General features: G+C 47.0%; 1 long non-coding RNA gene across 3 annotated transcripts in view; it reads left to right on the top strand.

Annotated features, from left to right (window-relative positions):
• Positions 1 to 26,848, top strand: part of LOC144098718 (uncharacterized) — a 175,735-nt gene that overhangs the window by 55,330 nt on the left and 93,557 nt on the right. The window contains exon 2 of one of the 3 annotated variants that reach the window (XR_013307228.1): positions 7,143 to 7,268. The exons of the other annotated variants lie outside the window; for them this stretch is intronic. This is a non-coding gene — a long non-coding RNA (uncharacterized LOC144098718). The remainder of the gene's footprint in view (positions 1 to 7,142; positions 7,269 to 26,848) is intronic. 3 annotated transcript variants of the gene reach the window in all.

Here is a 26,848-nt window from a genome sequence, read left to right on the forward strand (position 1 = left end):
GCGCGCGCTCAGAAACCAGCTCGTGAACAGCAAAACAAATGTATACGGCTCATTTCCACGCAGGAACTCAGAAATGTACCGCCCTTAGGAGCCACCATTGTCAGCCCATTAATTGCATGCTGTCATGTCAAGTGATGTCGAGGCAGTAAGCACCACAGGGTTTCCTGTCTCCCCAAGGTTTCGTTTCTGCTCTATTTTCGAAGACTTTAAAACCAAATGCAATGAGAATTTCAAGTAAACCTGCAATCCATTAACGAACATATGCAACTATAGGAAAGAAGTCGAACAGTGCAATAGCTTGAAATCTGCCGTCTAAGAGAATATGGAATTCTGATTGGTGCACAAGACCTCAATACGCGAAAAGTCCGAGTTCTCTAGATTCGTAAGCCTCATTACCATGATGTAATAGCTTAAAATTAGCGTGGGCACGTTGCTTCTCCAACTCGTGATTAGCATAGAGATATTCCTCATGGTGGTCTCCAGTTCAGGAAAGTCATACAGTCCTTCGGCTGTACCGCGATATTTGCGACACAGTTAACGTACAGAGCACGTTGGTAATATTAGGACTAAAATAGATGAAACTAGGTTAAAACGTTCGAAAAGTTGTAGATTACTTGTTCAGTGAAAGATAGGCCACTCTTATGGCCATCAGTATCCGTTATCGTTTTTTTGTACAGCGCATTGCATCAACTTCGTGGAGGATGCAGCTCAAAATATCTTCGCTCCATCAGAAAAACTCACACGAGCATTCGGCTCTCTAGTCTCAATAAAGGAAGCTCGAAGCAAGCAATTTACCAACTACACAAGTCATTTCAAAAAGTACCCGTGTGGACAGAAGCACAGCTGCTGCAAGGGCAAATCGAACGTCAGCAGTCACCACCTGAAAACTTCATAAGGTTTATTAAAGTGTCTCATTTGTCGCAGTGGTATAGCGTTCGTCTTTACGCTTCAGTGTTTTGAAAGCAGTTAACAAAGCTAGGCAGAACGGGCAAAAAGAAATGATAAAATAAAGCAAGCAGTCCACAGCGTACCCAGGGACCATTGCAAGTGCAACATAACACGCATGCACGCAAGCGGAAAGCTGTGGCTGCTTGTACGTCGGCCTAGCTTTTCGGCACCGACAGCCTCGCGCCTGCCCGGCCGAAACATTCGGGACCGGGGGCTTCCCCTGCCCTCGCCTCTCCGGGCTTACACAGAGCGACACACGGCATGGTCGTCGGATACCCCGTTCGAAATCGGTCCCGTTCCCCTCCGCCCCGGCCGGCCGGTGCGGGACAATGGGGGTGCTCGGGAGGAAGGGAGGAACAGGAAAGCGGGAAGAGGGAGGATAGGTGCTAGCCGAGCTGCCACACGGCGCCTGCGACAAAGAGGCCGACGCGGATCGGCCCCTCCAACTGCTGCCGCCGCGGCCAAAGCGGCGAGCAGCGGCGGAAGAAACAGTACACAAAATGCTCGGGCGCTATCAAATTTTCTGCCAGGTGGACTGTCGGCGACCGGCCCCCCGATAATGCGCCCGGGGGACACAATGGGGAAAAGAGGTCTCCCTCCTATGTCCGCACCCCCAATTTCTCCCCTTACCCCCCTCCCCGTCCTCTACCCTGCGCCGCTTCCCCAGCAGACCCGAGGTCTTATGGCAGCTTGGGGTGGGACGCCGCAGCCACAGCCAGAACACCAGGGTGCGATGTGCACGCGTGTGCGTGCGTGTGTGTGTGCGGAAAGCGGGGGGGGGGGGGGCGGATAGCCCTATGCCAGAAACGAGGAGCCGCGGAGGCTCGCGGGCGACGAATTCGGCACTTTGAGCAAACACAACAAAGCAGTCCCCGTCAACGCCTCTGTGGGTGTCTCTGTCACCCATCGTCTTTCACCCCTCCGCGTTATCGCCAAGCGGCGCTGCTTTATTTCGTCAGTGTGCGTACGGGCCGAATGCGCCGTCCCGCAACAATTGTAGCACTGCGTCCAGTTTGGTGTCGCCGTATGCATACCCGTCTGCGCGCGTTCGGTGCTTTCCCAAGGATATACGCTTCCGTTCTACGCGGTTGTGCCACGGGTCTGACTGTCGCTGAGGTTCAGGCGGCTATACCTAGCGGACTTCCTCAGCTCGTATATTGCGCTGCTTACGCCCGAGCTATGTTTCGACCTAGACTTCACCTTCTGTGTGCTGTGGCTGGTGGAGAGATGGCGCAAGCATTCAAAGCATTTTCCGCATGCGAAAGGCGTTTGCTCAGGCAGTAGAACAATGATTGTACTTTCGAGCTACCGCAGTCATTAAAACAGCGCCGACATATCATCAATATTGCGCGCCTTTCATATTTGTTTATTTGTTATTTTTATGCGTCAAGATGCTTCTTTTGAGTCGTTTTCATCTCATATGAATGTCACGATTCGTTTCCGCCTCTCCGCTACCCCATGCCAGCCTGGCAAATAGTGCAAACGCTCCCAAGCTCAAGCCGACAATTGCAACATCAACAACAACAAAAAAAAAAGCTTTCTTCCACGAGTTGCATCTTTCAGGTTATTCTCCTTTTCATCTGCGAAGGCGTCGACGAGCAACATGTGTCTCGCGTTGCACAAAGGGGGCGCGGGTGTCGCTGCGGTATATATACGACGCACAGGAGGCGCCGCCACAGAGGCGGCGGCGGCTGCGCCCTGTCTCAAAGAATCTGCGTCTCCGTGGGCCGCACATGTGGGGCGCGTGGATACCCCTCCTGGTCATGGCGTGGGATGAGGCGAGACACCCAAGGTAGGGGGGAGGGGAAGGTGAGAACGTTCGCATACAAGCAGAGGTCACTGTATACCCGCCTATTGGCCATATAGACTCCGCATCTCGAAAGATACGAACAGAAAAAAAAAAAGTGGTTCGCTCCCGCAAAGGCAGGAAACATTTTTTTTTTCCCCTCAGGGTTCACCGAGTCTTCTTCCAAGAGGAGAAAAGAACAGAGTCCAAGCAGCAGAGGAGGAGATGGCATTGAAAGAGCGACAGATACATTTTCCGCTCGGGTTCTGTGGCTCAAAGCAGAGCTGGCAACCCCTGTGTACCGCCCATGCTTGGTAGGCACAGCGTCGGCGACTGCGCAAAGAAAGCTTTGCGGCGGCCGTGCGCGCGTCGCAGGCCACCAAACCCCGGCGTGCGGGGCGGGGGGCCTGGTGTTTATTATAGACTGCGCCTACAAAAGCGCCGGGCAAACCGTGTTTCCTTAAAGATGCAGATTAGCCCCCGGTGGCCGCGACCATGGCGGCACAAGTTTCTTCACACCTGTTTATTTTTAGTTTCATTTTATTTTAACGTTCATCTGGAGTTTTATTCGCTCTCGCGGTCATTGGGCGGCGGTGTGCTTCTTTAGCCCCCCGCGATCGGCCTCTGTGTTCGGGCAACCGGGCTTGAAACAGGCCGTGTCGTCCTTTAGCTAGCCCGTAGACGCGCCTCTATGCGTACGCGGCTTGGCTTATGGCTCGGCTCGGCTTACCGCAGTCCTTCTGGTAGACTGGACTTCGCCGCCTCGGTCCTTTGATCCCCTCTGACTGGCTACGCAGAAAAGACTCGATCGGCCGTGGAGAATGCACCATCTCCGGTGAATCAGAAACGCGTTGTTGTGTGAATATTCTCGGAAATTCATGCCACCGAGACACTGAATCTGTGAGCTTGGTTTCTTCTATACTTGTGTTCTTTTATTTTTGTTGTTGGTGTTGTCGCACGTCCTACATTGCGCGTATACACGAGAAGCCAGAGCCGAGCCCTCGGTATTATGCCGCTGTCTGGTACCGGCAATTTGCCCTTCGTGATGTCTCTTTCACTGTCCTCATATCGGGGCAGAGATGCGTTGACGCGTTTAAAGCCTTTCTTCGATGTGTCACAATGAGTTAACCTAGCTCGCTGTGTACGTTTCATAGCAAAAAGAGGCGAGCGGCGGTCTGAAGATTTTGGTTTATTCTTACACTGCTCTGCCTCCATATATGCCAGCAAGTCAGTTGGAAATGGCTAAATATTCACAATAACCAAAAGTTATTAATTTTTTCACATTTTCTTCGTTAAGCAGATTATTTGAAGGAAGTACACTTTTAGTGAGCAAAGTCAGTAGTGCAATCGTGGGCGTTTGCTCACCTTTCCAGTCTTTACTGGTGTTTTCACGTCACTGCCAGTTTTTCTTCTATTATAATACTGTTCTGAAGAGACTCGGGTTACACATCTTGTTGCTGTGCTTCGACCTCCATGTCATAAAAACGCAAAGGACGGAGTAAATGCTAACGTATTGCAATATTGCAAGAAGTGCTCAGCAAGTTCTGAAATGGGGAATTTTTACCTTTACTATCAATGCGGAAAGCTGGACTAGTTGGTATGTCATCATTAATTAAAAGACTAGCGCATAAAACTGGGACGCAGATGATGTTTAGCGCTCGTCCTGTCTTCTTCTCTGTCTGCATCTTAGTTTTATGTGCTAGTATTTTAATTAACCTTTAGCTGGTCACTGAAACACGGCGCCTCCGCTCGATGATAATCACTCTGTATATACGGACATAAGTAGGCCGGTGGCGTTCATTTCAAGGCTTGAGTTCTTGCAACTAGCGCAACTTGCAATCCAAACTAAGTAAACTAAGTTGTGTTCCGCATAGATAGAGCGAGAGCAAGGCCGGCAAACTTTCGTGTCTCCCGATCTGTTTTGACTGCTACGATTTATTCGGCGCCTCGCTTTTAGAGCACGGGCTCGTCTACTGTACGGGCCAAGCCAGTGCGTGTCGGCTTCGCTAAACCGTAACTTAGTCGTCCGTCTATAAGGTCCGTTGCCATTGTGGGCTCCTTGTACACACCGCCCCCCGGTATTGTGCTCGGGTTTCCTTTGTGCTGGCTCGGGCCGCAGGCAAAGGCCCAGTGGGAAAGTCAAATTCGAGAAGCCTGATTGCCGCCTCTCGCATCATGCCCGAGAATGAATGCCCAGCGGGGGGTGCCCTGTGCGGCCTTTAGTGGGAGTGATATATGTGTTACGCTGACGACAGAAAAGAAATGATTTTTTTGTTATATCTTTTATTTCGGAGTGACTTCCAGCTGGAGACGCGTGACCAGTGATTTCATTTTCTTTTTTGTGTGTAGCACGTGTATTTTTTTTTACTCGGTCTGAAGAAAACAGGGGGAGGGAAAGGGGGGGGGGGGGGTTGTTCGTTCTTTTTTCTGGGGAAGCGACATTGCGTGCCAGCCTGTTTTTCTTTTCTAAAAACGGATTTTTTTCTAATTAAGCTGTTTATCGTAGAAACTAGAAGACAGAATTGGGCACCCAAAGACGACTGTTCGTAAATTTCTTGAAAAACTTGATGGCCTTGCGAGAGCAGCGCGAAGTGTAGTCCTTTGGGCAGCGTTCCGGTTGCTGACACTGCTCGCCATGGGAGTGCGAAAAATAGAGAAATTTTGTTATTTGATTTCTTTACATTTCCCCTCATTATACTGATTAACCCTCGAAGAAATGGCATGACTCCGGTAATGCTTGTCGCGGACAGCGCTGTGCCGTAAACAAGTTCATTACAGCTATTACAGCATTGCATCAGTTCCTTAGAGGGTCGCGAAGAGTGCACTCCAGCATGACGTCACTTTCACCACTAATTCTTTTATCAGAAGTTTTACGAGTAGCACAACAATGGTTTACGTTTACATGAGAAATAATTAGCAGCTCCACGTCCTTCATAAAGAGAAAGTCACACCAACAATACGAGAAATGTATTGCATTTCATGACATGTGGAAGAGACTAATCATGCGTTAAGTCCTGTTTCACGTGTACTTGAAAGATAGCCGGAAGAAGGCAAAAAATATAAGGCGCGTTGTTGGGTCATGTGAAGTTTTGTCTGAGTTTCCAGGAAAGAAACGACACATCAGCGAACTATCCCGCTCAGAACATGCACGACAGCTAATTCCACGCACATCGACAATAATAAAAAGCAAGCAAACATGCTGCTTGTTGCTTGAAATTTGAAAATAATCCAGTACAATGTTAACATTGCGCAACAGTAAGTTATAAAAATTGCAGGGAAACTAAAAGACGGTTTGTTCAAAAAAGGAGGCTTTAATGATTGCAGAGATTTGATTATCTTTCTGTACTGAACTTAATTGTAGGAGTGTCAGATTTTTTTGTTCTTCTATTTTGCAGCGCCATCTGTTATAGCCAGCCACCCCCAACCCTCTCTCCCTTTATGTCCTGACTGTGATCAGCATTAAATGACGTCATCACGTAGTAAAATCCCACGACCTCCTGTCATAACGGATTTGTCACGGAACGACCTTATGAATTACCTGTTAAAGCATTTACATACGGTCAGGACCCCCTTACATAACATTAACATTTGACGCCAAAACCCGTAATACATTACATAAACGTTCTCTCAGTTCTTATTTTTTTTTCGTTTTTGGCCGTGACTGCCTCTTAAAAAGGCAATGTGTTCATTTCTCGCCACCACGGCTGCGTTTGTACTACGCCAGTAATATCGCGCTAAATGTCGCGCCGAGGTCAATTTTGAACTCATTTTTTCGTCGGCATGAATGAGGTCATTGTCATGGAGTAATCAAACTAGTTTCACAATCTTTAGTTCCGACCGGAAAGCAGCGTTATGCTAGCCAGTCTGTTCGTAATCGGGGTGTATATTCCGAAAAAAAAGAGAAATAGTGATGAAAAACTGCAAGCAAGGAAAATTTACGAGCAGAAGCGATATTACAGTGAATGCTTGGGACCAGTTCAAGGACAAATTTATTTTTGCTTCTGAATGGAACTTGAAAAAGTATAACGAAGTGTAATGAGGGTCATTTCATCAGAGTATAACTACACAGGAAATAAAATGCGTGTACTTTTAGTCAAACTTGGGGCGTATTCGTTCCACTGCGCAAAAATAAGGCATCCTCTTTCATACGTAGAGCTTATTTGTCAGAGCCAGATTGCCTTCTGCCTTAGCCACGGAGCGACGACAGGGGGGGGGCGAGGAGGCACTGCGGCTGAGCGAGGACGGCTAGCCGTGTGTCTGCACGGTTCGTGACGCCGGAGCAGAGGTTCTTTTACTTGCTTCAATTTTTTTTCTTCGGCAGTAGTTGTGTTCAAATCTGACTTATTTTTTTTTTAAGTTTCATATTGGTTTTTACTTCTCCCTCTTGCCCTTCGCATTCCGCATGCAGGGGTCAGGATACCGCATGCGGACCGCCACGCGCGCTTTGTCATCGCTCCCTTCACCGGGGGAGAGAGGACAAGGGGAGCCAAGTGCGGGGAGCCTGGTCGGCTACAATGACAGGGTGCGCACCGCGGTAGGTGAGGAGGCGCCGATTCCAATTTCTATCGCGGTTCCCCCATTGTGCGCCAACAGCCGCGGCCATGCCGGGTCGCTCGACTCGAGCCCGTTGCTGCCCGGCGTGCGCAGGCCAATGGTTGAAGTGTCAGTTCTGAAGAGTGCCATACCTTCCCGCTGTACTTATTCGTCTCTTGGATGCGCAACTTAGCAAAATATGGCGACCTCGGTTTCCTACCGCGCCTTCTAGCCGCTGTCATTCGATCTAACCTATGGCTCCCGTATCTCGCCTCACCTAAACTGTTCCACTTAAGCTCTCGACTGGACTCGTCACTGTCTGAGCCCCTATCCGGCACTAATGCAAACATAAGTGTCATGCGGCTTTTCTTCATTGCTTCAAGCAGAAAATGATGATGTCCTAGGGAAACCGGTTTGAAATTAACGAAAACTAGGGTGGCTCAAGGCCAATGCTTGATCTTCGTTTAAAACACGCTTCTATGTGTCATTTTCTGAGTCTTTAGCTCGTTACAGCTACCCTCGGACTGACAAAACATGGGATCCTAGATTTGGTGCAAGGTATGGTTTAGAGCGGCTTTCATTTTTACCGATGGATCTGTAGTTTGCTCACTTAATTTTAAGCCTTATGTGCCACTAACGGTTAATAAAGCACCTGACTGCTGTGCGAGCAGTAGCGTGAGGCTGCTTTTTCCGCTAAACTTAAATTTTACCGCACCCGTACCGCACCCAGGCCGCTCAGCCTCCAACATTACTACCCGCTATTGAGCTGCACTTCTTAGTCTACAGAAAAACTGCTACTTCCCTGCAGTTCTTGGCTGTTGGTTAAATAGCACAAAAACGTTAGTGATCTCCTCCTGCCCTTGATACGAGGAATCACGAGGAGCACGTGCATATCGACAAGGTGCTCAAAACTAAGATGCTGAGACAATATAACAGAGTAGGCAGTCGTAGTATTTCTTTAAGCCTGTGCTCAGCTGTTCCAGTTGTACGCACGGTCAAGCAATATAACAATGATAAAGCGCTGACACCTTTTCTTCGTCTCTGTGGTGCATCCTGTTCCTGCCTCTTCATCCTCTTCCTCAACATAAAACTGTTCTATGCTTTGACCCCTTTGTCAGTTTCTAGCCAACCATGCGTGGAAAACACTGGCCTGCTGTGCGGGCGGGAAATGCGTGAGCTTCTTATGCACTTCCGATGAACGTAGCTTCCAGGAATACCGTCATGATCCCAGTCTGTTGATACCGGGGGTCATTTTATACTGACAGCACTAGTGCTGTCGCTTATGCATACCTTTGCTGAGCGTGAACAGAACCTGAGTGAACAATTTACTTGTACGTCACCGACGGTTTATCTAAGCTCTAAACACCACAGTGCCTTAGCGAGAATCCTGGCAGCTATAAAAAAAGAGAGGAAAAGGTTACACTCCCAGAGTACCTGCTACGGATGGAAAGAAGGGTGGGTAGACACCCCAAAGGCGACGTTTAGCTCCATTGTGTTGCTTTCGCTGTTTTTTTTTCTTTGTCTATCTCTTAGTTTCGACTCCGCCTATTCACCACGTGCGGGCCACCGGAAAGACCACAGTGTCAACGTCGCATGAAATTGGACATATGTCGAAAGAACAGAGGGTGAAAAAGGAGCTAGGAATGGGGAAGGCGTAGCAGCAAAGCACAGCGCGCGAGTCGCGTATGCCGGGCGCGATTTCGTTCCTTTCCGTGTCGCCGCCTCTGCCTTTATAAATGGGCGCGGCCCGCGCCTGATGCGTGGCGCGGAGAAAAAAGAAAGAGGAGGCGATAGAGTCGAGCAAAACTAATCAAACTTAACGCGCACGCGGAACAGGCGGGCAGTAAAATGCGCGCCGTGAAAAAGAATGGATGAATTGTCGCCCGGCGTGAAATGGGAGCTGGGGGAAGAGCGGAGGACCGGCCGGGTTGGCGGGTAGAGGGGGAGACGGTTGTTGGTGGAAAGGGCACGCTCGAACAAAAAAGAAAAAAATTCGTCGGCGTCGCGAACGAAATCTCGAATCTAGACAGGACACGGTGGTTGTTTCGAACTGAACTGTGCTGTCGTCACAACCAAAGGAACACCGCCTGCAGATGGTGAGTTGGTATATACCTGACCATGAGAAGGAAAGTAGCAGGTGGTTGCAGAAGTTCCACACAGGTGAAGCGCTTCTTCATTCCATTCGAACCGGTGGCGGTGTGCAGGCTTCTGTTTCATTTCAGCAAAAGTTCTAGCTGATGGAGATGTCGTTATCGTTAAAGGCTTCCCACAGGATCCACTCAGGCGACATCTTGCAAATGAAAAAGGAGAGGGGCTGTTTGCCGCGTCGTAAAATGTGTCCCCAAACGCACCCGCAGCTGTCGAAATTAAACGGCATTAATGTGTTGTTGCAAACGCCGTTTATCAATACACTTTAGGGAGCACAGTGCATGAGAGATTATTAAAGGAAACGGGGCCTACAGTTAAACCCGATTAGTACGGCTGCTTGTAAGTAATTAGAAAGTAAAGCTCAAGCGACTGAGAACCGAAGAGCACAAATTATTCTGGAAACGAGCAAACGCAAATTAACCAATACTGCGAACGTACTAATGCGTAAACAACGGTAGCCGCAACTCTAATAAAAAGCGTAAAAGAAAGCGTATTATTAGGAGTCATGTACAAGCGCGAAAAACAGGGACAAAGAAGGACTGGACAACACGAGCGCATCGCCTAAAGAAGATTGCAAAACGCAATGACGTCAGAGTAGTGCTCTCGGCGCTGGAGAAGCTGGAAAAACAAGTAAAAATGACCAATCTTTTCCAAAAGCCAAAAGAGCCATGCGGTATCAAACACCGAGATACTCTTCTAGAATGTGCTTCTGAATTAGTATATGAAATTCCTCTATCGTGTGGCTCTAGGTACATTGGTCAAACAGGCCGATGTCTGAATGAAAGATTGCTGGAGCACAGGAGGAAGGTAGGCAATTATAGAGATGGTAATCTTTCTGAACATTGTGATGACTGCGCTGAAAAGAATAAGAAACCATGTAAACCTTTCTTCAGCGCATGCAGGATAGTGGCCAAGCATAGATGTCAGGATGTTAGATAATAGAGGCAGATTTCATTAGAAAAGGGGGTCCATCCTGCGTCAGCGCACCATCTGTCTCACTGACTAAAAAGGACACAATGTTTTTGTGTGCGGCCACTTGATGTCGGCAGTGCTGTCGGTTGGACGTCATGCAGCAAGGTGTATTTAATGTGCTTGTTTGTCATTAAATCTTTCGTTGGAAGTAAGCGCTCGTGTTGTCCAGTCCTTCGTTGTCCCTGAGTTGAGTTGAGTTGAGTGGTTGTAAGCTACCGGTGGGATTAGCCTTGCAGTTGCTGCCGGCAATTGCTCCACCGTAGCGACACTTAAATAGAAATCACATAAACACTGTCCGCAAAAACCAAAGTTGACACTCCTGAGGTCACCATGTGGAGGCCAAATCCGTGTCCTGCAGGTAAAGTAGAAGAAGGCGAGAAGCATCCCTTCTACTCGACTGGCTCCTGCGCGGGAGAACAATGTCCTGAAGAGAACTGTGAGGAACTCCTGCCTTCTTGAGGGATCCGAATAACACAGCCCGTTCCGCGTTGTACAAAGTACAGCACAAGAGGTAATGTTCTATGTCACCACACACACCACACGTTGAACACAATGCTTTTTGCGCTTGTACATGATTGCAATGCAACAACTCGCCCAAATGTCTGTGCTCTTATTCATAGGAAGCGTTGTTTTGCAAACAGAAATAAAAACTGGAGAAATTCATCCGCTTTCCGCTCCCTCAGAACGTTCAGCATTCACCATGACCACAGAAGAATGTCCAAACAATTCTGGTTTTTATTTTACCGCTAAAGCATCTCTCTCGCACTAGCACATTTACCCCATCCCGGCATCCTGAAAGACTGCTCACTTGTCTACTTCACACGATGGATGCGCGCTAAATTACGGTAGACAGCGCCTCAGGCAAGTCGCCAGAGGTTGCCGCTTCTGCTCGCGCAGGCGCGGTGACGAAGTGCGCAGCGTGGTCAGACGTGTCACTCGACACTCCCGCCCCGCAGCGGCAGCTTCAGCACGCGGGGGTGGTTTCGGAGAATGACTGTCGCGTTCGGTTTCGTTCACCCCCTGCCGAGGCTGGCGATAGCTCCCTGCTGCCCCATCCCGCGGGAGGCCGCAGAACAGCTGGCCGCTGATGTCGCTCGCCCAGAGCATGCGTTAATTCCCCGTTGGTTTTGCAGGGCTTCCGCTTAGAGCAGTCTGGTGCATGTGTGAGAAGTACCTATCTGATTCCTAGCGGTGTTATGTTTGCGCAAGATTAGGACTTTGAAGCTTGCCTGTCCTTACCTGACGTCCTTGCGTCTAACCTTCGTTCCTCTTCACGCTTTACCTCCACTTTCCCAAAGTCCTGGGTATACTCGGAACACCTTTCTGGTTAACATGCCTGCCCCCTCCCTCTCCCTTTCTTCCTGCCTGTCTAGTTAGATTTGTCTGGTGCATGTGGGAAAGATGTCTTAACTTCACAGTTGTCGGGTCCTGTCTACTCTTTGTCAGTTAATGAGGAAAGAAACCACTCGCAAAAATTGCCAGCTCGAACAGATGCAAGGAACGTACGTGTTGGAAAGTTTAGAACTGTCCGGTTGGTTTTTCCAGTTCCTCAAGACGCATGCAGCGAACAACACAGAGCTGCAAAACGAGCACGTAGGAGGCAAAAGATTCCGGTACTGAGAAGTCTATGGTGATAATCCTAGAACTATTCATAGGTTGTATTCCTTTAACTCGGTAGATATCTGGCTATCACTGTCCGTATTGTGGTCGATGGAAAATACTAATTACAGCAACTTTCCACTCGTCTTTGTCGCATTCCCACCTCTCCCACATGTTACTGTTGCGACTTTAACGTCTCTACTGTAGTCCTTGTTACCGAGAAACACCGAGGTACTATATACATCGCAAACGATAAATTCTTGTTTTCAGTCTTTCTTCTTGTTGCTTTATATAGCTTTGTTTTGGAACTCGGTTTATCTTTTTTGCGGTATCTCGCCTCTCAGGATAGCGTGCCTGGTCAGTTAAAAAACATAAATAAATAAAGGTGTTCTCTGAGCAGCGTAATTTGACATGCCCAGAAAGCTTATATACCGTGTTTAAATCCCCGGCATCGTTCACGCGACGCATATAGCACGCCATATCGATCACTCAATACGCTGCACGCTCCAGAACCATGTTCCTCAATACCGTTCACCATCGCAGTACCGCACATACAATGTTGTAATCGCTTTAACGCCTCTCCTACACACGCGCTGTGTTCAGCAAAAAGCCAGCCATTCTCCGGCGGTGATATGTTCCGCTCCTCAGAAGCAGCTGACCGGAGCTGGGGATCGGTGTTGTACACGATGTACACGCACGCACGCGTTGTACTCACGTTGTACGCATGTGCGCGTGTGTGCGCGCACGCTTTTGTTAAGCGTTTAGAGCGGCTTTGTGTCTGAGCCGCGGATTAAGGCGGCACACTGCCGGAGAGCGGGGGGCTAAAAACACGGAACGACGCCGACCCCACGCGTCTGTGCCTGCGCCCTCTCGCGCCGTGACCAGGGCGCAAAGGAGCGCCGCGAGCTTCGACCGCAACGAGAACTTTGCACCGTTTACACGCTTGTCAAAACCAGTCACCTATATACACGGGCGCCTGGTGAGGGCAAGGAGACTTGTGGGGTTTGTTTTATCGGCCTGATATTATAGCTGTAAGCGCTTCGGCAAGGAATGGACAGCACATGGGGAAGGACAGACCCAGTAAGTAGGCAACCTCCTCGACACACGAGAAGGACAGCGACACTTCCTTGTGGTCTTGGAAGTTTGTGTCGGCAAGGGATTTTATTCCGTGGTAAGGGTGGAGCAGGATTTAGCGAGACAAAATTTGGAGAGGACACTTACGCTCCGTCTTAATGGTAATACGCGATAGCGTAATGGGTTATCTCCCATATATGCAAAAGGTCAATCTCTACTTCACATTCATAAATCCTTGGCAGTCCTCATACCTCTCCTGACGCAGTGATGCAGCGGTTAAGCGATGCGCCACTGCCCTGCGATGGCAGGTGCAGCCACCGGTGGGACTTGTGCGCCCCAGGTTGCTATTCCCGAGCGACCAGTCGTTGATTTAACTGCCTCGTGCCACGGTCGGCAGTTTGCTCACAATCCGGTGAACAGCTTGTGATGACGCCGCAAGGTCACGTGACCTATGTGGCCCACCTGCCTCCTAGGTCGCTCTCTGGGCGCCACCTGCCACAATCACGCTCGTGATATTTCGCTCACAACGCCGACGCCGGATTTTCCGGGTAAAAGGGCCTTTTAACGCTACCGCGTTAAAATATTAAGAAGCCAATACGAAACGTGTGCACTGAACACAGTTAGCCCATTCCTTTTGTCTTAACATTAAAAGCCACGGCATTGCCTTGCGAAAGCAGGTATACGCTTTTATACGGCAAATTGCCTTTAGCTCTGATGTTCGTTAGTTTTTCTCGCTACATCCCGAGCGGTCGCTGGCCTGTGCAGTGTGATGTATTTGCACTCGTCATTGCTCTGAACCACACAGCTCCTATAGTTTGTTTCTGCGGGTTTGCATCCTGAATTCGCTAGCTGTTGTCTTTGGAACAGACCGCTCTGCGCTCCTTTATGCGCGAAACTACTAACCTGACATGTAGAGCTGGATCACTTCGCACACATCTGGTCAGAAAATCGCCGTTCTTCCGCCGCGGAGCGATGGATCTTAGCAGCAATGATTGGAAGCGAGGGCCGAAGCGTTCGACGAAAATAATATTGCGGGAAATGGAACAACTTAAAATTTAGGAAAAGCGCGTTGCCGAACGCAAAAGCAGCTCAGCTTTAAGAGCAGAGGTGGCACGTGACCGGTATGCAAATGCGAAGGGAAAAGTTCGGGGAACCGTAACCCCCGAAACGCAGCGGTATGTTTCGAACCCAATGCAGCATGAGGTTTATATATGTGCGCGCGAGTAGCGTGTGAGTGACAGCGCCGCATTATGCGGGGCTTCGATCGTGTTCCGGTGCTGGATTTATGAGCGGTGGTGCAGGCGAGAGTTTATTATATATGTCCGTGTGTACATTCGCAAAAAGCAGGGCGAGCGGACAAAGCACCCGCACATCACGAAAAGGAGGAAACACTGGGCAGCGGCGTTTGCAAGGGGTGTCGGGAAGGCCACCCCGATTAGCTTCTAATCTGCGCGCCCCGCGGCCATTGTTCGCCGGATTAAGAGGCTGCATGCACAAAGAGAAGCGCATCGGGTATTAGGGGAAATGAAAATGAAAACGAAAAAAATCAAACAAGCAAACAAAATTAATATAAACAAGCCCGTGCAAGCGACACGGAGTCAGTTTGGCCTCATGGCTTGCTCCCCTGCATTTTTATGGGTTTGGTGGTTATAGCTTGTGAACGCAGCGGCATATAGGATCGTAGCCGACGCTCGCTTGGTGTGCGTAACTCGCTGCAGATGTGCAAAGAACAGCTGTGGAGCAAGAGACGGCATGCAGCGGTTTAACAATTCGGAGGCCTGTCTTCTCTTATTATTATTTTTTTTTGCTTTGCGGCCCATGTCAATCGTTGCAGTTTGCCGTCTAAACTGAACTGGCTGTTTTTCTCATTACTTTTTTTTGTCAAATCTATGAGTCCCCATGCGTTAAATGTAAGTAAATGCAAGTTATACATTCATATTATTTCAACATCCCTTTTATAATTGATGTGTAAAACGATCAGTTAATTGCAGTATGAACGCTGGTGTATTATACGGGACATTTGAAGGCGAGCAGCTTATTTTCGAATACTCGGACAGCTTACCAGCTTGCACAAGGAATTCGTAATGTACGAAAGCAGGATGAATGAAACTTAGCATACGAATTTGAATTAGTGATTTGGGCCTGTTTATCTAACCGCTTCCTTCATTCGCGCGCGTCAGACATCACGGAAAAAAATCCAGTCGACAGATACACGTGAGAGGCGTACTGAAGAGTGATAATCTTCTCACAAAAACACATGCGTGAGCCGCTGTAATCAAAGCAGGTACTTTGTATAAGGAGAGCTCGCGCCGACGTATACATGTTCGGATGAATCACACTTCTCTAAATTTCAGCTGCTCTCAGTGGCAAATACACACCTATAATTAAAGATAACGAAAAGGGGAGGGGGGATAGAACAAGGACACCCTTAGAAGGGATCCGTTTTCGGGTTGCATCGAGATCACGGAACATCTGCTTGTTAGTTGTGCGGCTAATTCGGGCTAAATGCCCTTCGTAATTGGTGTTATGGCGCCCGCAAAACATACGTACGCATTTCCCGACCCAGTTCGTGCGGCCGAATTGTCATTTCCTCCTGGGTACCACCTGCGGCCACCCAGCCGCGACCGCGGCGCCTCCAGCACGGGGCTCAACCTGAGGAGAAAAAAAAACAACGAAAACGAACAAACGAGCACACGGCAGTATAGAGTTACGCGTTCCATGTTCGTTGTTAAAACGAGGAATGACGTCTGTGATTACACGATTGACTTGATTTTCCTCACCTGTTCTTTGCTGACTTTGTAATTGGTGTATTACGCACCACTGAGTGCGCGGTTTCAAGTGGTTGCTAATTGTATACAAAACGAAGTAGAGAGGGATAGAAAACATTATTTTGCGTTTCAGGTCCGCGGGTCACTGGTTAAAGTTGGTGGGATTAGAGCTCAGGATGATTACTGGCGGTTGCCTGATGAGGACGTTTACGACATCAGCAACGTGTTTTCTGTCCAGAGTTCAGCCGTCATCTCTTTGCCCACATATCATTTCACGCAGTCAGCAAGTATCCAAATCTATGGCTCAGATATTGCTACAAACCTCGTTCTTCGGGTTCGTCACACATCTTTTCATCTTTCAAGGAATACCCATTTTGATATCACCGCCCGTATCGCGGGTACGGGAAGGCAAGTTCAATCAAACTTAACTCAAACTATACTGTCCAGACTCAAGAGAAGACGGACACATAAGCCGCATTCCTATTAAAAAAAACTGTATTTCACTTCTATAGATGCTCTATAAAAGTCTGTAGATGCTCTATGAAAAGTCTAGTAAATCCAGTAGAAGGCCTTGCAAAAGTTGCCGGCTATCTGGTAAGGTTAAGGAAAGCAACACGTGGAGACAGCGTTGAAATCCATATCTCTTCTCCTTCGACCGGCCGACTTGCACGCACGGTGCATCGCAGAGTTCGTATGCCAGCGCCACCTTGCGAACAGCGGCACGTACCGCACCTCGTTTCCCCGCATATACACTCGTGGGCGAAGCACACAGACACTCGCCTGCTTCATTTCTGGTCTGAACTTCAAGAAAATAAGATAAGCATCGCAGCGCAGACCCCGCACGCGGCCCCGGCAGTGTCTCCTGTACCGTAAAATCGCGTGTAAACACGACGTCCTCGTCGTCTGTCCTGCAAACAGACGTTACCGGTCCTCCCGGTGCGAGGAACTGCGCGGGCCCCGCCGTCTCTGCAGCCTCTTTAAAATGCACTCTCGTATTTGCCATGAAATTCTCGGAACTTCATCAAAAGTCAAACACTGAAACTCGAAATTCTCTCCGCTCCAGAAGGGGAACAGGAGCGGTTCACGCGCGCTGCACTTGGAAGTTTGTTCTCTCCCGCTTTGCGTGCGAGAAGAGTCGAGGATCTCGAGATCGCGTAAGGGAAAGAGGCGAGTGCTACGCGCTCTCTCAGAAACTCTGTCGAGGCTTGGGGTCCGCGTGCTACCGCTCCGCGGCGCTTCCGTGCAATCAGCTGCAGCGGTGCGTGTGTGAGCCTACTTCCGGTTCTAGCGTCATTTCCGCTTTCAGGGAAACGCGTGCGAGTGTTAATGCGAATGGGGTTTTAAAAGAAATGCTGAGATTTAAAGCGCGAACGTCGTGGCACTTGGTTCGCGTGGTCATGAAAGAACAGTGGGCTATTCGGCGCGTGACGTACGCAGGCGGGATCACATGAGCAGGGTGCGCCAGGTTTGTTTGTTTTTCTGAAAAAAAAAATCGTGTCAGCGTTTCCAGCGCAACGAGACCGCCTCACTGCAGCCACAGAAGCCAAAGAAACACATACTCACCAGGTGTGCATATATATATATATATATATATATATATATATATATATATATATATATATATATATATATATATATATATATATATATATATATATATATATAACACAAGGTGCATAAGCATAACACATTAAAAAAAATAAAAGAAATTAACGTTCCCCTATGCACCTTGGTTTCGGTGACTGTTGGCTCCCTTCATAAATTTGTCAAACGGGCCCCTCATTTCATTTACCTTGTCTGCTAATAGCTTAACGAGGATCTCGGTTCTGGCCGTCGTGATGCCATAGGTAGCATAAGAGGGCTCTCGCACAGTTTCCGCCCTCGCCGTTAGATGACGTTCTACGTAACGCTCGCGGTATCACAGGACGGGCTGCGTCCGCCGCTATGGTCGAGGGTGGCGCTGGTGAACACTCTCAAGGCTCGCTTACACCCAGTAAACATAAATACCCACAAGAGCAGCAGATTGGACAACCGTCGCCGTAGCTCAGTTGGTAAGAGCACCGGACGCGATATTCGGAGGTCGTGGGTTCGGATCCCACCGGCGGCATGGTTGTTTTTTTCTGCTGATTTATAAGTAATTTTCTTTAAGCGATTTATTAATCTAAGTATTATTATCCCACTGATAAGCATAAGACATTAAAAAAGAAATTAACGTTCCCCTATGCACCTTGGTTTCGGTGACTGTTGGCTCCCTTCATATATATATATATATATATATATATATATATATATATATATATATATATATATATATATATATATATATATATATATATATATATATATATATAGACTGAAGCCAGGGGTTCCTGGAAAACGTCGCTATTTGTAGGTGGTGACGGCGTGTGCGAAATAAGAGCTATATTGCGTACAAAATTGACGTGTTATCTATGTAATTCATGTTTGTGGGCCGACGTTGAAGGGATTGTTCCCGTATCCTCCAAGCGGAGGCGCCAGGGCTCTGACTTGCACACACACGCGAGGTCTTCCTGGCTTCCCAAATAATTCACCCTTTCACGACTGGTTGGGTATTTGAAGACGATGCGGCACCGTGAAGACCGCTGTGTGCGTTGAGCACTGTATCGCATTCTTCCAAAATCATGGTTATCTTAAAGACTCAAAAGCTTCGAGGGCTCTTAGAGACCTAGTTAGTCGTTACTACGGGCCTGAAGTCCCTCCTTCCGTATATATTCTGTTCGTCCTGGCTACGTGTGTTTTTATTCATTATTTCTCCCTGCCCTCACTTATTCCCTTAAATATATATTGGGGGACATACTCGTCCATACGTAATGGGTGGATATTTTTTTTATTTCTCCTTGCATCAAAAGCCACCATCGGTCCCTTACCCTACCAGCAACGGTCCACACGCTTATGGCTCGCATACAACTCTGCGACATTGTATAGCGTCCAATGCCAGTAGAAACCCAGGCAGAAAGGAAATCGGAATGTTTAGAAGTAATGAATTCTGAAAAACTATTCTTGAAAGCTATGCTTCCCGGCCCTCTTTGCGTTCCCTTTTCTATCCGGTATAATGTGGTTCCGCTGACCTAAGTCTTTTCTTCAAGTCGTACTGAAAGCCTCGCTTAAAGCACCATATTAGTAGTCTATATGGCTGTCGGCCTTTAGATGTTCGCAATTATAGTTCATACGATTTCTTACGAATTCAACGAGGAAACGATGTTTTCCGATTTCAAACGAGATTTTCTAGTTCCTTGACTGTATTATGCAGGCAGCACTGTCGACGAATCTTCTTACAACTCTGGCCGTATGACGAATGCCAGCCTTCCACATATTTAGGATAGCCCCTGCATTCAATGCGTTCCTGTTTTTGATCATGTTTTTCTTAACACTAATGTTGTGCAAAATATTTGCGAAAATTCCCCGGGAAGGCGGAATGTGAAAGAGCAGTTTTATTGTTTGGCTCTGGTTTTTCGAAGAAGCCAAAAGGGTAATTAATTAATAGAAAAAAACTGACACGTCAACAACGAATTGACAGAAGGGAGCGAAAAACTTCACTTTCTCATTGGCACTTACTGCATAAGGTACAACACGATATACGCGCGACACCAATGCAGAACACTGCGCTCGAGCCGGATATGCGTCTTCGGTGATGTCTTGTCTTTGTCTAAAATGTACGGGCCACAAAAGTTGCTTCCAAGTCTTGCAGGGTGGCCAGTTTTGCACCGTCAGCGCTCTGAATCGCTGAGAAGGGGGAAAGTTTCCTCTTACTTCCTCCACAGCTTAGAACTAGACATAACTTCGTCAGCGAACGTATGAGAACACCAGGAGAACACCTGGTACTTTCGACGGTGAAGTTTTGTCTCAAAGACACCAACTAGCCCACATGGTTGCCTTGTTGAAGCTTAGAATTATCACTGATTCCGCAACGACGTCACAATGTAGCCCAGTATAACCGGCAAAGGCTGTCCAACAATTTAACAATTTGGCCGCGCATTTCCTACGCGAAAGTTAAACGCGACTGCATGTGTATAACTGAGGGCACTCTTCGGCAGCTCTAGCAATGGCACTACACTCCAGCCAGCGCCAACGAAATTTTATATTTCATTGCCGATCCGATGTTATGCGGGTCTGGTCAACACTGAAAGCGATGAAAATGCGACCGCTGGCATTATGGGGTCTTCCACTGACAGTATGGCCTCGTATGATACTCGGACGCATGGACCGTGTCATCGATCTCACCTGAGCTTCATTAACGCCACCGCGGTGGCTGAGTGGTTACGGCGCTCGGCTGCTGGCCCGAAAGACGCGGGTTCGATCCCGGCCGCGGCGGTCGAATTTAGATGGAGGCGAAATTCTAGAGGCCCGTGTACTGTGCGATATCAGTGCACGTTAAAGAACCCCAGGTGGTCGAAATTTCCGGAGCCCTTCACTAAGGCGTCCCTCATAGCCTGAGTCGCTTTGGGACGTTAAACCCATATAAACCAAACCAAACCAAACCTGAGCTTCATTAGTTCTGCAAATCTGTTTCCGTTCATATAGTCATTCCCTTTTGTGCTGTGAGGCAATAAATGCCGCTTTAAATATATAAATATAAAATAAGAGCAAGGCAAGGCATAAATTTTAACATTAAAGCTTAACAAGCGTGATCAAAAATGGTCGAAAAAATAAGATTACGTTTCTTCTAATTTTTGTTTTCAGTAATAAGAGTGTTTACACAACTCTTACACGCCGCTCTTTTGACACACGAACGTGTACTTTAAGTGCGAATGTCCTTAATTGCCCCGATAAAAATGACTGAACTGCTGAAAACGTAAAAACTGCCGGGAGTAAAAGAGAACGCAACATTGATTTCCATGCTATAGCGTGCCGGCTTCATGGCGGATATATATTACGTGTCGGGTGAAACAGCAATCGCGCTGGTTATTCGAAACTCTTTAGCTGCGTTCATTTATATTTGAACACGCAATGCTAAAGGCGATGCAGTGAAGTAATTGGCGCCGTGTAGTCCGCACCATAAAACGAAAAGTGGCGCGGACTGTTGGCCATTACCGCTCTCGTTGGGCCTTTTGCTGCTCATTTGGTATGTGCATAATTTCGCGATGTTTAGCGCCATGGGCCGCGTGCTGATTTAAGGCCGATGCACAAGGCTGTTGATGGCCTTGATCCAAAGTTTACGCGTGAGCAGCCTGATTGATTCTTTTTTTCTATTCTTTTTGTTCTGCTTTTCGTTTTATTATCTGTGATTCGCAAATGCGCCAGGCCGGCGTTGTAGCCTGCGCAAAAGTGTTTGAAGACGTTGTGCTACGCAATAAGCTCAATGGATAATGCGTTTTTGCTGACCTCAATTGGGGTTTAAGAATGACACTGATTGTTTTTGTTGTGTTCGTAACTGTTTTCTTTTTTTTTTTATTCTAACCATTTGTCGAAAAACTACTCAAGTCGAATTTGCGGGAAAGCTCCCTGAACATACATACCATTTGAAACAAAGAGGCTTTTCAAAAAAAAAAAAAACACTTTTGATTAGAAGAAGGCAGGGGTATGACACGTGACGAAAAAAATTACGACACTGGTGGCCGGAACAAGTGGACAGAGTTATTGGGAAACTAAACGCGTATAAGTAAGCATTTTTTAATGCGTAGTCGTGAAATCGTAACATTCAGGGCAAGCATGATGTGAAGAAAATGAACTTTCAGAAAGCGAATAACATGACACTGGACGGGATTAATAGCACATACACCTCGTTCAGGCGGCAGTTTTGTTTTATAGTGTAACGATGGCTGTACTAAGACTGAAGTGTATGTCATCTTCAAACGGTTTTGCCAATTCTCATAGACGGTGGCATTTAGGCTGAGAGGACACCTAAAGCGTCCTAACTTGAACGTATGTTGATGTGCAGACTGGAACAACGCAATATTCTAATGCCCTATGATTTCGTAAAACTGGTGTTTATTGATTTTTGTTGTTGTTGTTGTAAGCAGTAGTGTGATGAGCTAATGTGTTTGTGGAGTCATGTTTTGTAAATTGCTTGTGCTTCTTATTGAGACGGTTATCACCGTGAAAAAAACTTAAGGGCAGCTTATTTTCTAGAATATTTGCCCCTGCTCGTCACGTTCTCATGATACTGGAAACTGGTGTTAATCGAAGTATGCCTGCTTTCTCGCTTAAAGTGAGACACTTTTTACAGAGCGTTTAACGTCTGTTAGGGGAGTGGCAAAGCTCTGGGCATTTCGCTCAAAATCTAGGTAAATAAAGTTCATATTTGCATAGAACCACAAAACGTACTTTTCTCTTGAACGGCCTAGTCAAGTGACCTGTGTATTAATTAAATACAATAGTTTCAACACTATAAGGAACCATACAGTTGGTGTAAAAGCGCAGAGATATTGCTGGGACAAATTTTAACCACGACGAATTGATTTCCTAACCCCGAGTCTCGTAATAAGATGGAACCTCGGCAGAGTAGCTAAAGAACAAATTCTATGAGCTACCAACCGTCATAAACTGTATGCGCGAACCTGCAACTGCTAAGCGCACTGCAACTGCTAAGCGCACTGCAACTGCACGGATAGACAAGGACAAGCACAAGCAACGAACTCTCTGAAACATTATCAGTTTGGGGTGGCAGAAGTCTAGTTTTCTTTGCTTCGGTTCCAGACAGCAGCGCTCTAGAAAATGCGCTCAGTTTGTACAGGAAGGAAAAAAAAAAGAGCGTAAAAAGCAAACAAAGAGAAGACACTCTGGTGCGGGACCAAAGGTCTAACGCTCACCGCTCGCCATCTCTAACGCGGGATCATGAGCGTGGGAGCGGCTCAGGAAGAAAAGTATAGAACGGTAACGTACGTCGGAGGACCAGCCTTTCAACCTCGCCTCCTCCCTGCCCGCTTACTTCCATAAGAAAACAGGCAATATGAAAGTGAACGGAACTAAGAAAAATGTATTTGCTAGGAAGAAAAAAAAAAGAATAAACGACGCGCTGCGTCCCGGTCGTCGACAGCGACGACGCACAGGCTCCGCCCATTTCCGGTTTCCAGGGCGCGGTCCAATCGGGGCTCGCGCTACGGGCGCCGGAAATCACCAATGGTGACGTCGTGAGACCGCGTCGAAGGCGGCGCCAGCCGCTCTACGCGCGTTTCCGAGCGTTCTTCTCTACCCTCTCCCCTTCTCAATCTGCCACTCTCTTCCACTGCATCATCTCTCTCTCTCACTCTCTTTCTTTCCTTTATTTCTTCCGTCCCACTTTCTTTTTCTTTTTATGTCCTTCGTTCTATTCCGGCCTGTACCCTACGTTCACGTCGCGCGCGTTATGGGCTCGTACGATTCTCTTTATATCTTCATTTTGTACCGCTTTCCTTTCAGTTCTTTGTATTCGTTCGCGGCGAAACGATGTTGCTGTGTTCTGTTATTCTTTTTTTGCCTTCTTCTATCCTCGCTGCCGCCCGTCTCGTCTGCGTCGGCGCTCTTTGCTTCTTTCATCTCCTCCTTTCCGCGGACTCCCCTGCGAGTTTGTTTCCCCGCCGGCTGTTCTTTTATCTTTCTTTCTTTTTTCTCTCTCTCTTCCCAGTGCTCTTCACTTCTCCCGGTATCGCGGTATCGCGATCCTTGGCCGATCGCTCGAATGATGGATTGTCTTGGCTTTGTCCCAACCGTGGAATATTGAATCAATTTTCCTTTTATGCCTATTGCATTTTCTTTTCAGCGTCGCTTCTTGTTCATTTGAACCGGCAGTATCTTGTTTTCTCACCACATAAACTTTTGAACCAATACCTTTACCGCTTTCTACACTGCGCGCTTCCATAACTTCAACGTGCTCTAACGGTAAGTGCGCCTGTATAGATAGCAAGCAATGGCTTCGAGCTAAGCAGCAGATGTAGCCATACCATGGTGCTCGTTTTCCTCACGCCTGAGCGTTCAGGCTTGGAAGCCTTGGAAGAACTGTTCACATTAACTGTACACCTAGGAGGTTTTTCTTTTTTTGTTCTAACTACCTGAAACTTAATGCAATCTTGCCTTGCATTATCAATTACTGTGACCTCAGTACATCTTCGAGCGCACCAACATTTCGAATTTGCTCCAATGCGACTCGCTCAAGGAACGCAGAAAACTGCCAAGGGTCGCCGAGAAAAAATTTACACGCGTTAAATTTTTCTATAGGAGGCGAAAATGTAAACATTGGAGCCATCGCACACGTAACGAAAGCGCTGTCGTCCTGTCTGCCGCTCTCGTGAAGTACTATAGTTTTTTAAGCGTTTTTTTTTTTTGCAAGTTCTTGCTCGTCAAGTCTGCTGTTTTACGAAATATATTACACGCGGTTCAATATATTTCATAGGTCTTTGGAGTTTTTATTTAAATCATGAATTCGATTTGAGCGAAACTGGATTTTTAAAATAAATTATGTGGTAATATGTCTGGTGCATAAGCCTAATGAGAGCCCATGCACGGTTCGAATGGGCCTTATTTTTTACTAGTGTGTTATATGGCAGGTTCTCTCAGTTTACAGAATTGACGTCGTCACGTGATTTCATGGCAAGGAAAACTACCATAGAAAAATGGCTTGTGCATGCCCTTTTGGGGCTGTTCCTAATTTAAGAAATACGTTTAATGTCGGTTAGAAAGTGAGCGGGAATCTCTTTCAAACCTTTTCTCTTTACCTTATTTCTTGCTTTGTCACATTTCTTATAATGTTCCCCTTTATTTTAAAGAACCGAAGATTGGCACATATTTGAAGATGGGTAGATGATTCAAGCATTCAAAGCTCATCTGGCTGCTTGAGCCAAAGGTAGCGAGAGAAGACAGTTGTCGGCAATGTTACTCCCTAGCTCTTTGAAGAGCGCTTTAAACTACAAAAGTTTCTTCCATTAACCGTTTTTTACATCTTGACTTTTTTTTTTATTCGTTTCCTGGCTGAAGTAAATCAACCACTTGATCTACTTCCTTTCGAGCTCTGCGCACTTTGCGTTCGTAACAGCACATGTTCATTTGGTGTCGTTAAAAGAAAAATAACCGCTGTGCGCAACGGTTCAAGTGCTTCAACCATGTATAGTAGCTGAACAGATGCGCAGCAATGCTGGCACAAACGCAACGAAGGACCGTAAGCGCCCAAAAGAAGCTAGTTTATTATTCGATAAAAAGCCGCGAAAGATATTTCGGTCTCGTCTGAGCACTTGGGCTGTCAGGCAAGATGGTATTATTTGCGCGATAAAGTTCAATTCAAAGTCAATTCATTTGCTAAAATTGGCAAATCAACTTTTAAATTCATGATACTAGGACTCAAAATTATATTGCGTAATAGACGGCCGTCAAATGTCGGAATCATCATTTGGGTTCAAGATATCGAACATAAAAAAATGAATTAGTTGGGCTTTCTTTCGTTGCACATGGATCAAATGTAGTCGCTCGAATTTTTAATGTAGGAAATACTTATGCAGGTCATATATTTTATGACGCAGAAGATGCTCACGATGTTTCCTCGACGACAGCACATACAACGATGACATCTGAAGGATATGCAACGTGGGAAAGCAACTTAAACGTACGAAGCCATAGTTTTCATGTTCGAAATCTCGAAACACGTTGACGACTCCGTGGTTTTGAAACTTTAGATTTTTACGGCTTTCAATTTCTCAGTGCAACCTTTTGAGCTTAAACTAAACATTGTAAGGTTGATTTGTTAATTTAGATTATTAACCGGCATATAATTGCTCACTATCATGTAAATAATGTCGACCTTTTCCGTAAAATATGTTCGCGTAAATTTATCTTCCACAGCTTTTAAAAGAAAAACCTGCATCGAATAATTTGAAACTCTGTAAATTACGCACGATTGGTCAATGTGCTTGCATTGTTTCGGGGATTAATCTTTTTTTGAAAGACATAGTTGGAGGGTTGGAGCATTCATCTCGTGAAAACTAAGCTTTTCATAAGTGCCCGTTGTAGCATCTTAATGCAACTCCACTTTGAGCTGCGCTCTCAAACAAAAGGTTCTGAGCGGCAAGTATACAGGGGCCGGCAAAAGTTACCAGGACACAGGGTCTGCTTTCGTGCCTTTTAGTCTGGCAGCTCTGACGCTTATGAAGGTTCCAGGGTTCTCAGGTTTGGTGGAGAGGGTTCACTTCTCCAGATTGAGTTTTAGGGGTGTCGTCCATACCCCTCTGCATGGCTCAAAAGCAGGCCCTGTGGCCCAGGTACTTTCGGCGGACCGTCTACATCGTTAGGGGCAAGACGACAGAGAAGTCCCTTGCATTTTTATCTTTAGTGTGTGAACGAATGACTATCACAGCTTTATGATCCTCGGGCTCAACGTCTTCAGCATCCACGGGCCATTTGTGATCATCCTGTGACGTCACAGTATTGCGCTGCCGCAGGTGGGTGCGACATCATGAAACATGCTCGCGTGATTGATGCCCTTTACGATGCCAAATTATGCCTGCACCTCACGGCCCAGTGCCGTTAATTAGAAGTCTTCGACGCCAGATTTTAGTTTATTTTTGTGTGCGCGCTGCAGAGTTGACTAGGATAACAATCTAGGTCCAAGCGCACCTGCATAATAAAAAGCACCGCCTATGTATTTAAAAGCGTACAGAGTACACAAAGCCATATGTATACCAACAGCGATCTGTGACGTAACATGTGGTGGCGCTGCTTTCCTCGAGGGCCGGTAGCAGTTAGCATTGCGGTCTAAAGGAATGTATGCAAACAAATGTTTTTGAAGGATAATTTTCTCATGTCGCGCTACGCCTTTGATGTCGTCTGTTAACGGAAGCCGAGCACATCCCAGAACATTTAGTACAAATATAGAACGTCATTTAAAAGCTCATATATAACACCAAATTATGTGCGTTGGGGTACAGGGCGAGAGCGTGGCACATAGAAACATAAGTGAGCACAACATTCTGAAATTATTTACTCATCTAGCAATCCACCTACTAAGGCCGTAGTTCGTTAAGTGCTGGAGAGTACTTTTAAAAAAGATTATGAAAGCTATTTAGAGTCATTTCGAAGC

This window comes from Amblyomma americanum, chromosome 7 (assembly GCF_052857255.1).
Source record: "Amblyomma americanum isolate KBUSLIRL-KWMA chromosome 7, ASM5285725v1, whole genome shotgun sequence".
NCBI lineage: Eukaryota > Metazoa > Arthropoda > Arachnida > Ixodida > Ixodidae > Amblyomma > Amblyomma americanum.